Source organism: Oxyura jamaicensis, chromosome 3, assembly GCF_011077185.1.
Source record: "Oxyura jamaicensis isolate SHBP4307 breed ruddy duck chromosome 3, BPBGC_Ojam_1.0, whole genome shotgun sequence".
NCBI lineage: Eukaryota > Metazoa > Chordata > Aves > Anseriformes > Anatidae > Oxyura > Oxyura jamaicensis.
The window spans coordinates 4,736,958-4,746,687 of record NC_048895.1 but is presented as its reverse complement, the minus strand read 5'-3'; the positions used below and the strand labels follow the sequence as shown (position 1 = coordinate 4,746,687).

The following is a 9,730-nucleotide window of genomic DNA, read 5'->3' as shown; positions in this document are numbered from 1 at the left end:
CAGCAAATTCTCCTTACTTTTAACAGGTTTTGGGCAAGATTATCATCTTTCACTTCACACATGAATTATATGACAGAGAGAATTTGAACTTTAAGCCCCAGTAGAAAAGTCTTACTTACTTGATAAGTACTCTTCCTGCAATTTCATCTTCATCTAAATAGATACAGATATATAAAATACATACAGCAAGACCAACAACTTGTGTGTGGTCTAAACTATGTTCAATTAGACACCGTTTTCACCTCTTTGGCATTCCTGGAGAATGAAGACAACATCCTATCAGTGTTCATCCTCCTAATCATAAGCCAAGACGAAATGTTAAGCCCTGAAGTAACAAATTTCATCCAAGCTGTGAGGCATCCAATTTAACGCATTCTGCATTTAACATCACAGTCATCTGGGAGATAAAGGACGAAGTTTTGAGCATCACCAAAAAGAGATGAGGAAAACGTTAGGTTCAGCGTGGAGACTCTGAAATGCACAGGCAGGAGCATCAGAATCACAGGCTTGTCTACACAGGGACGCTTGAGGGATTAATTTGAATTAAGACAGGAAGGGTTTGTTCAGCTGTGCTAAAACCTTGTGAGAGCAGACACCTTCTGAGCTTGTGACCTCAAACAGATTTTAATTCTTTCATTTTGAAAATTAAGCTAGGTTGAATTAAGGTAGGTTTTATCCCTGAAATAGATTGTTCGCCGGTAGTTTAAAGCAGGTTATCAGCCTCATTTTGAATTCATACCTGCAGCTAATATGAAGAAATTTTCTGCGTTCTTATGCATGGAGAGAAACTTTCACTTAATAACTATTGCACCACAAAGACACAGCTGAGTTCAAGAGCTCACTGTGCCAGGATTTATGTCAATATAGGAAGGTCCACACACTGAAGAGCCAGAAGAGATGGTTTAGATCATTTGGTCCTAAGCTTTTGTTTAACGCCGGCCAGTTTTTCTACACAAATTCCATTAACTTATGTCTGGTTTGAGAATATCCCCCCCACCCCCCAAAATCATTCATTGTTGAAGAAGGGACCATGTCACATGGCAAATCCACGGCTTTCTTTGGTGGTTTGCTACACCTGCCTCCAGCTAACATTGTAATGTAACAACACACTACTTCTCATTTGAATTTGTCGAGCTCAGTTCTAGATCAGTGATTCCTGTTACACTTTCTTCTCAGAAATTAAAGCACTTTTAACCAGTATTTGCTGCCTAAGAAGTCCCTAAGCTGAACAGCTTTAACTTTTTTTTTTTTTTTTCCCTGTAATTTATTTTAGGTTCTTATCAAAACATAAAACACAGAAGGGCTCGTGCTATAAACAGCAACAGTCCCCCCTCAGCTAACATTCATCGCTGAATCTAACGGCGATCGTTGATTCGCATCGCGTGGAAGCCCAGCCCATACAAGCATACGTACCTAGAGACTGTTGGGGTCCCATACGGCACTTTTCTTGCCAGAAACCAAAGCTACTGCTAACTGGCAAACGAGGGTTATGAACTTGCATAACTGTGTGTGTATAAATATATATGCTTGTGTGCACTGCACATGTAACTTAAGTGGATGAAGCAGTAGACTGATTCAGAATTTCATAACTGTAATAGTGGCCACAGCATGAGCCAGTCTGGATCCCACTGCAGTTAGCAGAAAATGTCATTCGCTGCAGCGGAGAACAGAAATCTTCTCTCTCTATTCCTTCTCTCGTGGTCATTAAGATTGCTTTCACCAGTGGGGAAGTTCTCAGCCCTCCAACGTGTTGTGAACGTTAATCGTTGTTAACTGAATTCAAACTACTTGGAAAGCAGGTCTCTGAGACATAACAAGAACTTGGTGATGCAGGCTGCCTCTCATGGGACACCACAAGGTGAATTTGGTATTCAACCTTTCTCTTCCCAGGTCAGAAGTGAGCAGAAGATCACAGCAGATCTTCAGCCTGTTTCTCCTCTCGCATACACCCACAAGTATAAACCAAATAAATCCCCTGCAGATTAGCTGAAGCTCCTGATGCTCTGTAGGACTGAACTGATGTGCAAAGTCACCAAATTTGTCAGGGTGACGATGCTGACCCTAGGACCCAGAAGATGTTCAGAGCTCTAGTTTGGGACATTCTCCAGTGCACGCCCTGCAATTCTCACAGCTGGGACAATGAGCAACCACAGAGAAAACCTGTTCAACTGCGAGATACTCAACTTGAAATGTCTCCTGAACTTCAGATTCATAGAATATTGTTAATTGAAATGGTGGCGTAGTACACCCCTAGATTAGGCTGAGATGTTTAAAAAGCTACTCACACAGTGAGCGGGGAATTTTGGTTGGCAGAATTCCCAGAACAAGCTGAGAGCAGGCACAGAAAGGCTGCACGAGGCCAAAGTAGCGCTGAGCTCGACCCTACGGTCTCACTTTTGTGCTCAGCATCAGCACGAGCTCCTGCCCTTGCTGAATGAAGAGAACTAATAATCAGTGCTTGGTTTTTGACCTTAGCTTGAGACAGCTGGACTCCTTTCTCCTTCTGACCCAGGAAAGGGCAACCACATGTTATACTCCGCTTCTCTCTCTTGCATACAGTGTTTTCAGACCAGGATGTGGTATATTCCAGGTATGCACAATCTCCAGTGGAGAAGGAGAGAGACTTGCCACCAGATGTTCAATTGCAAGACTCACAACCAGGCTTCTGGCTCCTGAAATGATTTCTGCTACAAGGCGAGGGAAGAGATTGCCTAGTAAATAAAATGTTGGTTTGTCAGAGACTCACCACACTCACCTGTCCTGGAACAGCCCTATCTGCTCTAGCCCCTTACCACCTCCAGCAAGGAGCTCTGCCTGAAAAGCTGCACATGGTGGGCACTTTCACCCAAATTTCCTGGGTTTTGAAGTACTCCTTGACATGTTGTGGTTTCAGTCGCTATGGTGATTGATTTGTGTTTAATGAGCTCATGTTATTGGTTGGGATTTTTGTACAGTGAGTCATGCAGGTTTCATTTGGTAAAATTCAGATGGAGATATTGCCATCTAGATCAGCACCAGATTAGCTGAGAACTCCAGCTTCAACTCATCTGTTTTAACATTCCCAGGTGAAGTCAACTTTATGATGAGGAAGATAATTGCCTGCAAAGTAAATATTCAGTTAATAATGTACCTATTGTATTGTTGATTTGATGACACGGCAGCAGCAGCCAATTTTAATTTAACATGACTTAACTATCAAGTGATTGCAATGATATTACAGGAGCTTGTTAAATGAAAATAACCCTGTTCAAATTTGCATGTACATGTGCAAGGAAAAAAAAAAACAGCTGCTCCTGGGCTGAGAGCAAATGGAATCATGTCTTTTTTCAAATCGGTGACATTTAAATATGCCAGATAAGCACTTCACTGATCGCAGCCCAGTGGTTGTGCTCCAAAGGACAGAACATTTGACTGGGAAATCAAGAAACCTGTTTTTGAGTCCAAACTTTCTCACTCTTCTGGCAAATCACTTCATCTCTTTGTATCTCAGTCTGTCCATCTGTGGGAAGGCAGTAACAATACAGAACTGCTTTGCATAGGGCTTTGAAAACAGGTCAAGAAGGAAAATACATGAGCTAGATTTTGGTGTCTGTTTGTTTAGAGCTTTCTACAATTCAGATTTATATTTGGTGTCCGGGCGAGACTAGCTGCTTGTCCTATTTCCAAAGGCTAGGTATTGTTTTAAGTAAACAAAATAGCTCAAACAGCAGGGGAGGCAGAAAGTGGTTCCACGTTAAGCTGTCATCGTGGTAAGCAGATGCTTGATTAACCTGGGTTGCTAATTTCTGTAGGGAACAAACCACGTAAATGAAATGCTTGAAGGACACCTGTCAACACAGGCAGTTGGTCCACCTCTAACAAGGGCTCCCCCATCCATCTGGTGACCCTATGTTATTACCTTTTGGCTGTTTATTTTACCATTGATTTTACCTATTACACTGCAACCTGTAACAGGCCTTCCTAAAACCCATTTCCTGTCTGGACTGTGGGTGTTACGATCCCTGTCCAGAACTGCTGACAGTCTGAACAAAGAGAAAGAGCAAAAGAGGCAACAGATGATGAAAAATATGCCTGGGAAGCTCGAGCTATCCCTGCTGAGAGCCCTGCTACCTGCTGTGGCCACATTTCTACTAGCTCCCATTGCAGATGCAACAAACTTTAAAATAAATAAACGCCTCTAGCATTTCATCTAGGCACCTAAATAAGGGAAGATCCCAGCCGGCTTGACCTGGGCCTTATAGGAAGCTCTGGCAGAGGAGGACTTTTCCCGGAGCCCAGGGGTCTCTCCTCCTCTGGCCAGCCGTCCCCGAGAGCTGCGAACCACGGCTCCTAAGGGCACAGCCGACCCTCCCGTAATTGCTGAAGCAGCTTGTTTCTAGCTACATTTTCAGTATGTTTTTTTTTAATCACATTGTGAGCTGAATCACCGATTAGTGCCAAGGAGCTTCTAATTACATAGTAACAGTAGCAATTGCATAACCCTCTTCCAGCTCCTGCAACAGCTCAGCCCCGCAAGTGCCAGTGGAATGTCACATTTTTCCATGCTTGAAGTATCTCTTTTCACTAACGCTGCAGCCAGTTGCTTCTAATATTGCAGAAAAGAATGAAAAATGCTGGGATTAGACCTCTACAAACCCTAATAGTGTGTTTACAATAGTCTTCAGGTTCATTCTTAACCACTAGGTCTATGACCTTCTAGTAAATTATACTACACTGGAAGGTTTTAGCTGCTGTTCCAACTCCACTGTAAACATGTAAACTTGAGCCATCTGTGCTTTTTTAATATTTCCTGTAAAGCCTATCACTACACCAATCTGTTGTTTCAATTGGCGGCACAAGAAGTCATTGTGTGCTAATTTTTCCCAAGGGCACTTGATGCACTTTATTAAATAGGGTTTTTTTCTTCCTCATTAAGGCCTTTCCACAACAATAAAACCATATTTCGGATACCCAGGCCAGCAGGCATTGTGCTGTTTTGTATGAAGAAAGAAAAAATATAAAACAATCCCAGCTACGCTGTGCTTTTACCAAAGAACAATATGGAGGGAAAGGAAGTTTTTAAAGATATTGCAAGCCTTTCTTTCAGAGCGCCTGCAGGGAAAGCGTGGTGAAGGCGATGCAAGCGACGAGGGGAAGAATTTGGCCGAACATCCCAGACGCAGACAAAGGAGCGGATTCTTTCAGAGGCATCATAATTTTGCTGGGTCACTCACTTCTTACACACCCCAAATTGCTGCTGACTGCTGGAGCTTGGAGTGTGCAAGGGGGAACTGAAGCACCGAACCGGATCAGACCCCGGGTTCACCGCGCTCAGTATCCCGTTTCGGGGAGTCACAGACCAGATGTTCCAGAGGAAAGGGAGAGGAGCCCTACTGCGGAAGCATGATGGTCTCAGGCCTTCATAAAGCTCTTAGTTTATTGTATCTCCTATTAGGCTGCTCTGACCTTTAATAAGGCTGTTTTTTCCTCCTCTTCTCCTCCTGTCCGTTGTCATAAAACCTGTTAAAATATTGCTCTCGTAGAAGCTGTTTCAAAAGGTGAAGGCAGGCACTGAGTATGAAGGAAAAAGTGGGATTTTTTGGTAGTTGTACTGTATTTAAAGAATACACTATTGGAATAAGTGACTCTCTAAACGTAGCACTGAATAAATTAGAGGTATGTATAGAATAGCCTTTGTGGAAGATTTCATGTTAATTCATTTAAAAATCTTTGCCTGCGTTCTCAATACACACAGTATATCTTTTTATTTACTTCTCTGTGATGTGACCTATAATCATGGTAAAACTGTTCCCTAACGAACACAGGGGATTTTTGGCCAGTGTGATTTAAGTAGATTTCTGGAGTTTAAGGTCAGAAAGGACAATTGCAATCCTGGAGCTTGACCAGCTGCCTCGCACAAGACTGGTTATCGGTTTTCCCCCAAAGCCACCTTTATTTTCCTCAAAATACATTCCCAACTTGCACCACGCACTCGCTATCGGTGACTTTAACATACCTCTGCTCACAGAGCTGTGCCAGACGAGGAGGTTGAAGCAGGTGTTCAAATACTAAACACTGGTCAACTGCCCATAAATTTAATCTGACATGCTGATCGGCAAATGCTGGGCAAAACAATTGAACCAAATCCATGCACTTTGAAGCTGCTGCTACAAAAATCACAGCTGAAAGGGGAGGAAGAGAGGGAGGGAGCTTCCCAGCAACAAAAACACGCCCGAGCCTTGCAGCTGAAGCGTGTGTGTGTGTCGCAGAGCGCCTCGTGGGTGCGCAGGGTGGTTTCGGAGCAGGGGGAGGCTTACTGCTTTGAATTTGTCAGTTCTTTCTCAACCGGCTTTTAGTTCTGATCCTGAGCGAGAAGAAAGGGGTCCTTGTTTGATAAGAAGGGATGATAACCTGCACCCAAGCCAATAAAAGGGATTAACCCGAGACTGAAGGCTCAATACTGGGTTCTTGCCGATGCATGGTTCAATTAGACTAAAAGCTGTCCCGCTGCATTAAGGCAAGTTACCTTCTTTTTCAGCTTCAGTGAAACAGACCCCAGATGACAGGATAGGCAAACAAGGACTTTTTCACTTTTCACAATTGCTTTCATCCTGCATTGCCAATATTATTAGACTTTAAAGAAACTGGAAAAATCAGAGGAGCGTTCAAAGTAGGTGGTCTCTGTGTATTCATTACGTCCGGGCACATAAGGCTGGATAACGCACTTTGTAAGCGCAGCAATGTGGCTTGCAGTTCATTTCTTCAGTTCATTTTCACCTAATAAAATCAATTTTCAAGCCAAAGTGATGGCCTACAGATATTACTTCAGAAGTCCAGGATGTAAACACGTCAGACAGTCACGCACCTCCAGCAACACCAGCTTTCCGCGCCCCAAAGAAGGCAGCCTGGTCCTCGGAGGCAGCCTGCTTTCATCCCATGCACTTGGGTCAATCATGAAGAAGTGTCTGGCTCTTTTCAGCAGCAGGGGTCAAAATGCTTTAAGAAAAAAAAAAAAAAAAAAAAAAAAGTCAGGATCATGGCTAACTTTTTACACACCACGAAATGGAGGCACAGAGAAGCACGGCTTGGGTAGGGTCATTGCTTTGGGATGATCACACAGGGAATAATTAGCAGGCACAGGCCCAAAGCACTGCTCTGTGCCTTCTCTTGCTGTCCAGGTCCCAACACAGTCAGTGAGACCAAGTCATCAGCTGGCTGACACCTGAGACTTTCATTTTTGTTTTAGCTGTGGTGTCCACGGAACAAGCAGATATCAGTCTGAAGCTCTGGGAGCCTGTTTATGGGCAATATGAGCAACTCTGCTGCTATTTCCCTTATAAATAAAGCTGGGAGACCATTCCTGGAACTACAATCTCTCCATATATACTACCAATGAATGTCAACAGACTGCAAAATAAAACAAGATAAAAGTTACATGTTCTCCTTCCATGGAAGTTAGCTACTAGGTTGTTTTCTTTTCCGATTGCTCTTCCCCTCGTCAGCCCGTGGTAACATCCTATCTTCAACACGCAAAGGTTATGGACAGCGATTTTGATCAGCTGCACTTGAGAAATTAAAACAAAAACCTTGAGCTGCCCCAGGAGCCAGGAAAGAAGAGCACAGTGCACAGGGCTGGACAGGGAAGGGCAGGCAGGGAGGACTTGCTTGGGGCAACCTGCTTAACCTGCCATACCCCAAACAAGCTGAGATATTTAATTTTTAAACAGCAGGGAAAAAAAATGTTGTGGAAATACTCCAAGCCCAGGCACAATGTGAAGACGACCAAAAGACTTTTTGCCGTTATGTCCTTCAGATACTGGCACTGAAGTCATGGCAGGATGGCAGGAATGAGGACAGGGTGAGCACGATATACGGACAGAGAACACATTTTGCCTATAAATTACTAAATGCTCCTATAGTATTGATAGAAATCTTCTTTTCACCAGTCTTTGTGCCTAATGGTAGGAGAGAAAACAAGCTGCAGATTTCAGCTGCCACCCTCTGGGTTACAATGGAAGATCTCTGCAAAGCGCTCTGCTCTTCCCACACTTACTCCAGCTTCATCTGAGTCAGCCAAAGCTAATTCTTCCTCAGTCCCTGCCGTGCTCCCGGATGCAATGTGTTTTACAGAGAACACCCTGCAGTATTCTCGACGACCATTCCCGACCCTCGTGTATTCTTCAGGAAATGTGCTCCAGGATCCATAAATTGGGAACGAGTCAGCAAACCACCAGGCAGTAACTGGATGGGTGGATGACGATTCCGAGATGCTGGAGGAAGGGCATGACAGGGCTTGTGCATCTCAGCTGAACAGCAGAGGGTGATCCCAACTGCCAGTACCATGCTGCATGTGCCCTTGTCATTGCTCTATGGCCATACAAATGAGAGGTGGCAAGGACCGAATGAATACAACGGCACTGTAAGCACTAGAAGCAGTTTGGAAGGGTCAGTTATTTGTAAAAATTAGATCAAGAAAGTGCAAACACAGAGGCATGTCATTTAATGGGCGAGGTTTTTTTCAAGCAGAAATAGAGCTGGGTGTTTTTCAGGTCATATATATAAATTAGAATGGAACCAGGGATAATTGCTAACAGCATCTTGCAGAACACTGCTGCTACAAGATCCATGACGCTGAACAGCCTGCCTGCTAAAATCTACCAGCACCTGGCAGGTGACCTTGGTTAACTTTACAAAATCTTGGGGAAAAAATGAGATAAAGAAATCCAATTGCAGGCAGGACTATATTTTGGATTTGTGGCTTACTTCTAACTTTTTACCCTTTGTTCAACATTTATTGGACATTTCACACCATTCCCCTTCATATTTAGAGAAACTCAAACCTGTTGTGAGGTCAAGAAAACTATTTCAAAAAAAGAAAAGCACCAATTGCCAATGAAATACTAACTAATAAGAAACAAAATATTTTGCTATTGTATAACATTTTTCATCAGCAGTTCTCAAAGGCTACAGCTATATTAGCAGATACGGCAAGGCCAGAAGCACTGCAGGGCATCGAGGCCAAGCAGCACGTCCCTGCCAGCAGTGACACGAGGCTTTTAATTCCCAAGCCATGCCCAGGAACCATTCAAGAGTGCTGGCTGGCACAGACCAAAAATGTCCAGCAGTCTCATGTACTGAGACACAGATAAGGTGCAAAAATGTATTATCTACCCCATTCCAACCAAAGGGTTACTGCTTTAGAAACGGGCTACTGCTCTAAAAACGATGCTCACAAAATCAGTGGAATCCACCGGAGTGAGAAGTGCCAAACCATCGCAGCAGTTTCATCTCACTGGACTGGCATCGGGGCAGGAAGGTCCCAGCGTGCTGACGACAGCCAGGAGGTGATGCTGAGCCAGCTCCTGCCTTTTCGTCCCCCTCCCTGCTGGCCTCTCCCTGCTAGCCCAGGACCTGCTTCGCTCCGACCGGGGACTGCACTGACCCTTCCTGGAAAAGCGGTAACTGGAGACCTGAGGAAACAAACCGACCACAACTGGAGAGCAAAACTAAACGCTTTCCACTCACGGTGCTATGAAATGACCGAGTGGCAAATATCCAAACTTTTGCTTTGCAGGAAAAATGTCAGAAACTTAAGCCATCCTGATAGCCCAGGGCAGCCTTATTTGCTTGAATTTCCTTGGTGTAAATAAAACCACCAAACAACAGCTCAAGGACTATCCACGCGAGACTGCCAAAAGAAACATTACTTTTTTTTTTACCCAGATCATTCCAGAAATTCCTTTTCCTTGGG

General features: G+C 44.0%; 1 long non-coding RNA gene across 3 annotated transcripts in view; it reads right to left on the bottom strand.

Moving 5' to 3' along the window:
* Positions 1–1,606: 1,606 nt before the first annotated feature.
* The window catches only part of LOC118164097, a 73,014-nt gene continuing 64,890 nt past the window's right edge, over positions 1,607–9,730 (bottom strand). Inside the window, exons 3-4 of one of the 3 annotated variants that reach the window (XR_004749335.1) lie at positions 5,225–6,975; positions 1,607–3,099 (exon numbers count right to left, since the gene is read on the bottom strand). This is a non-coding gene — a long non-coding RNA (uncharacterized LOC118164097). Of the gene's footprint in view, positions 3,100–3,337; positions 6,976–9,730 lie in introns of those variants that run through there. The other 2 variants (XR_004749336.1, XR_004749334.1) reach the window with 2 other exon arrangements.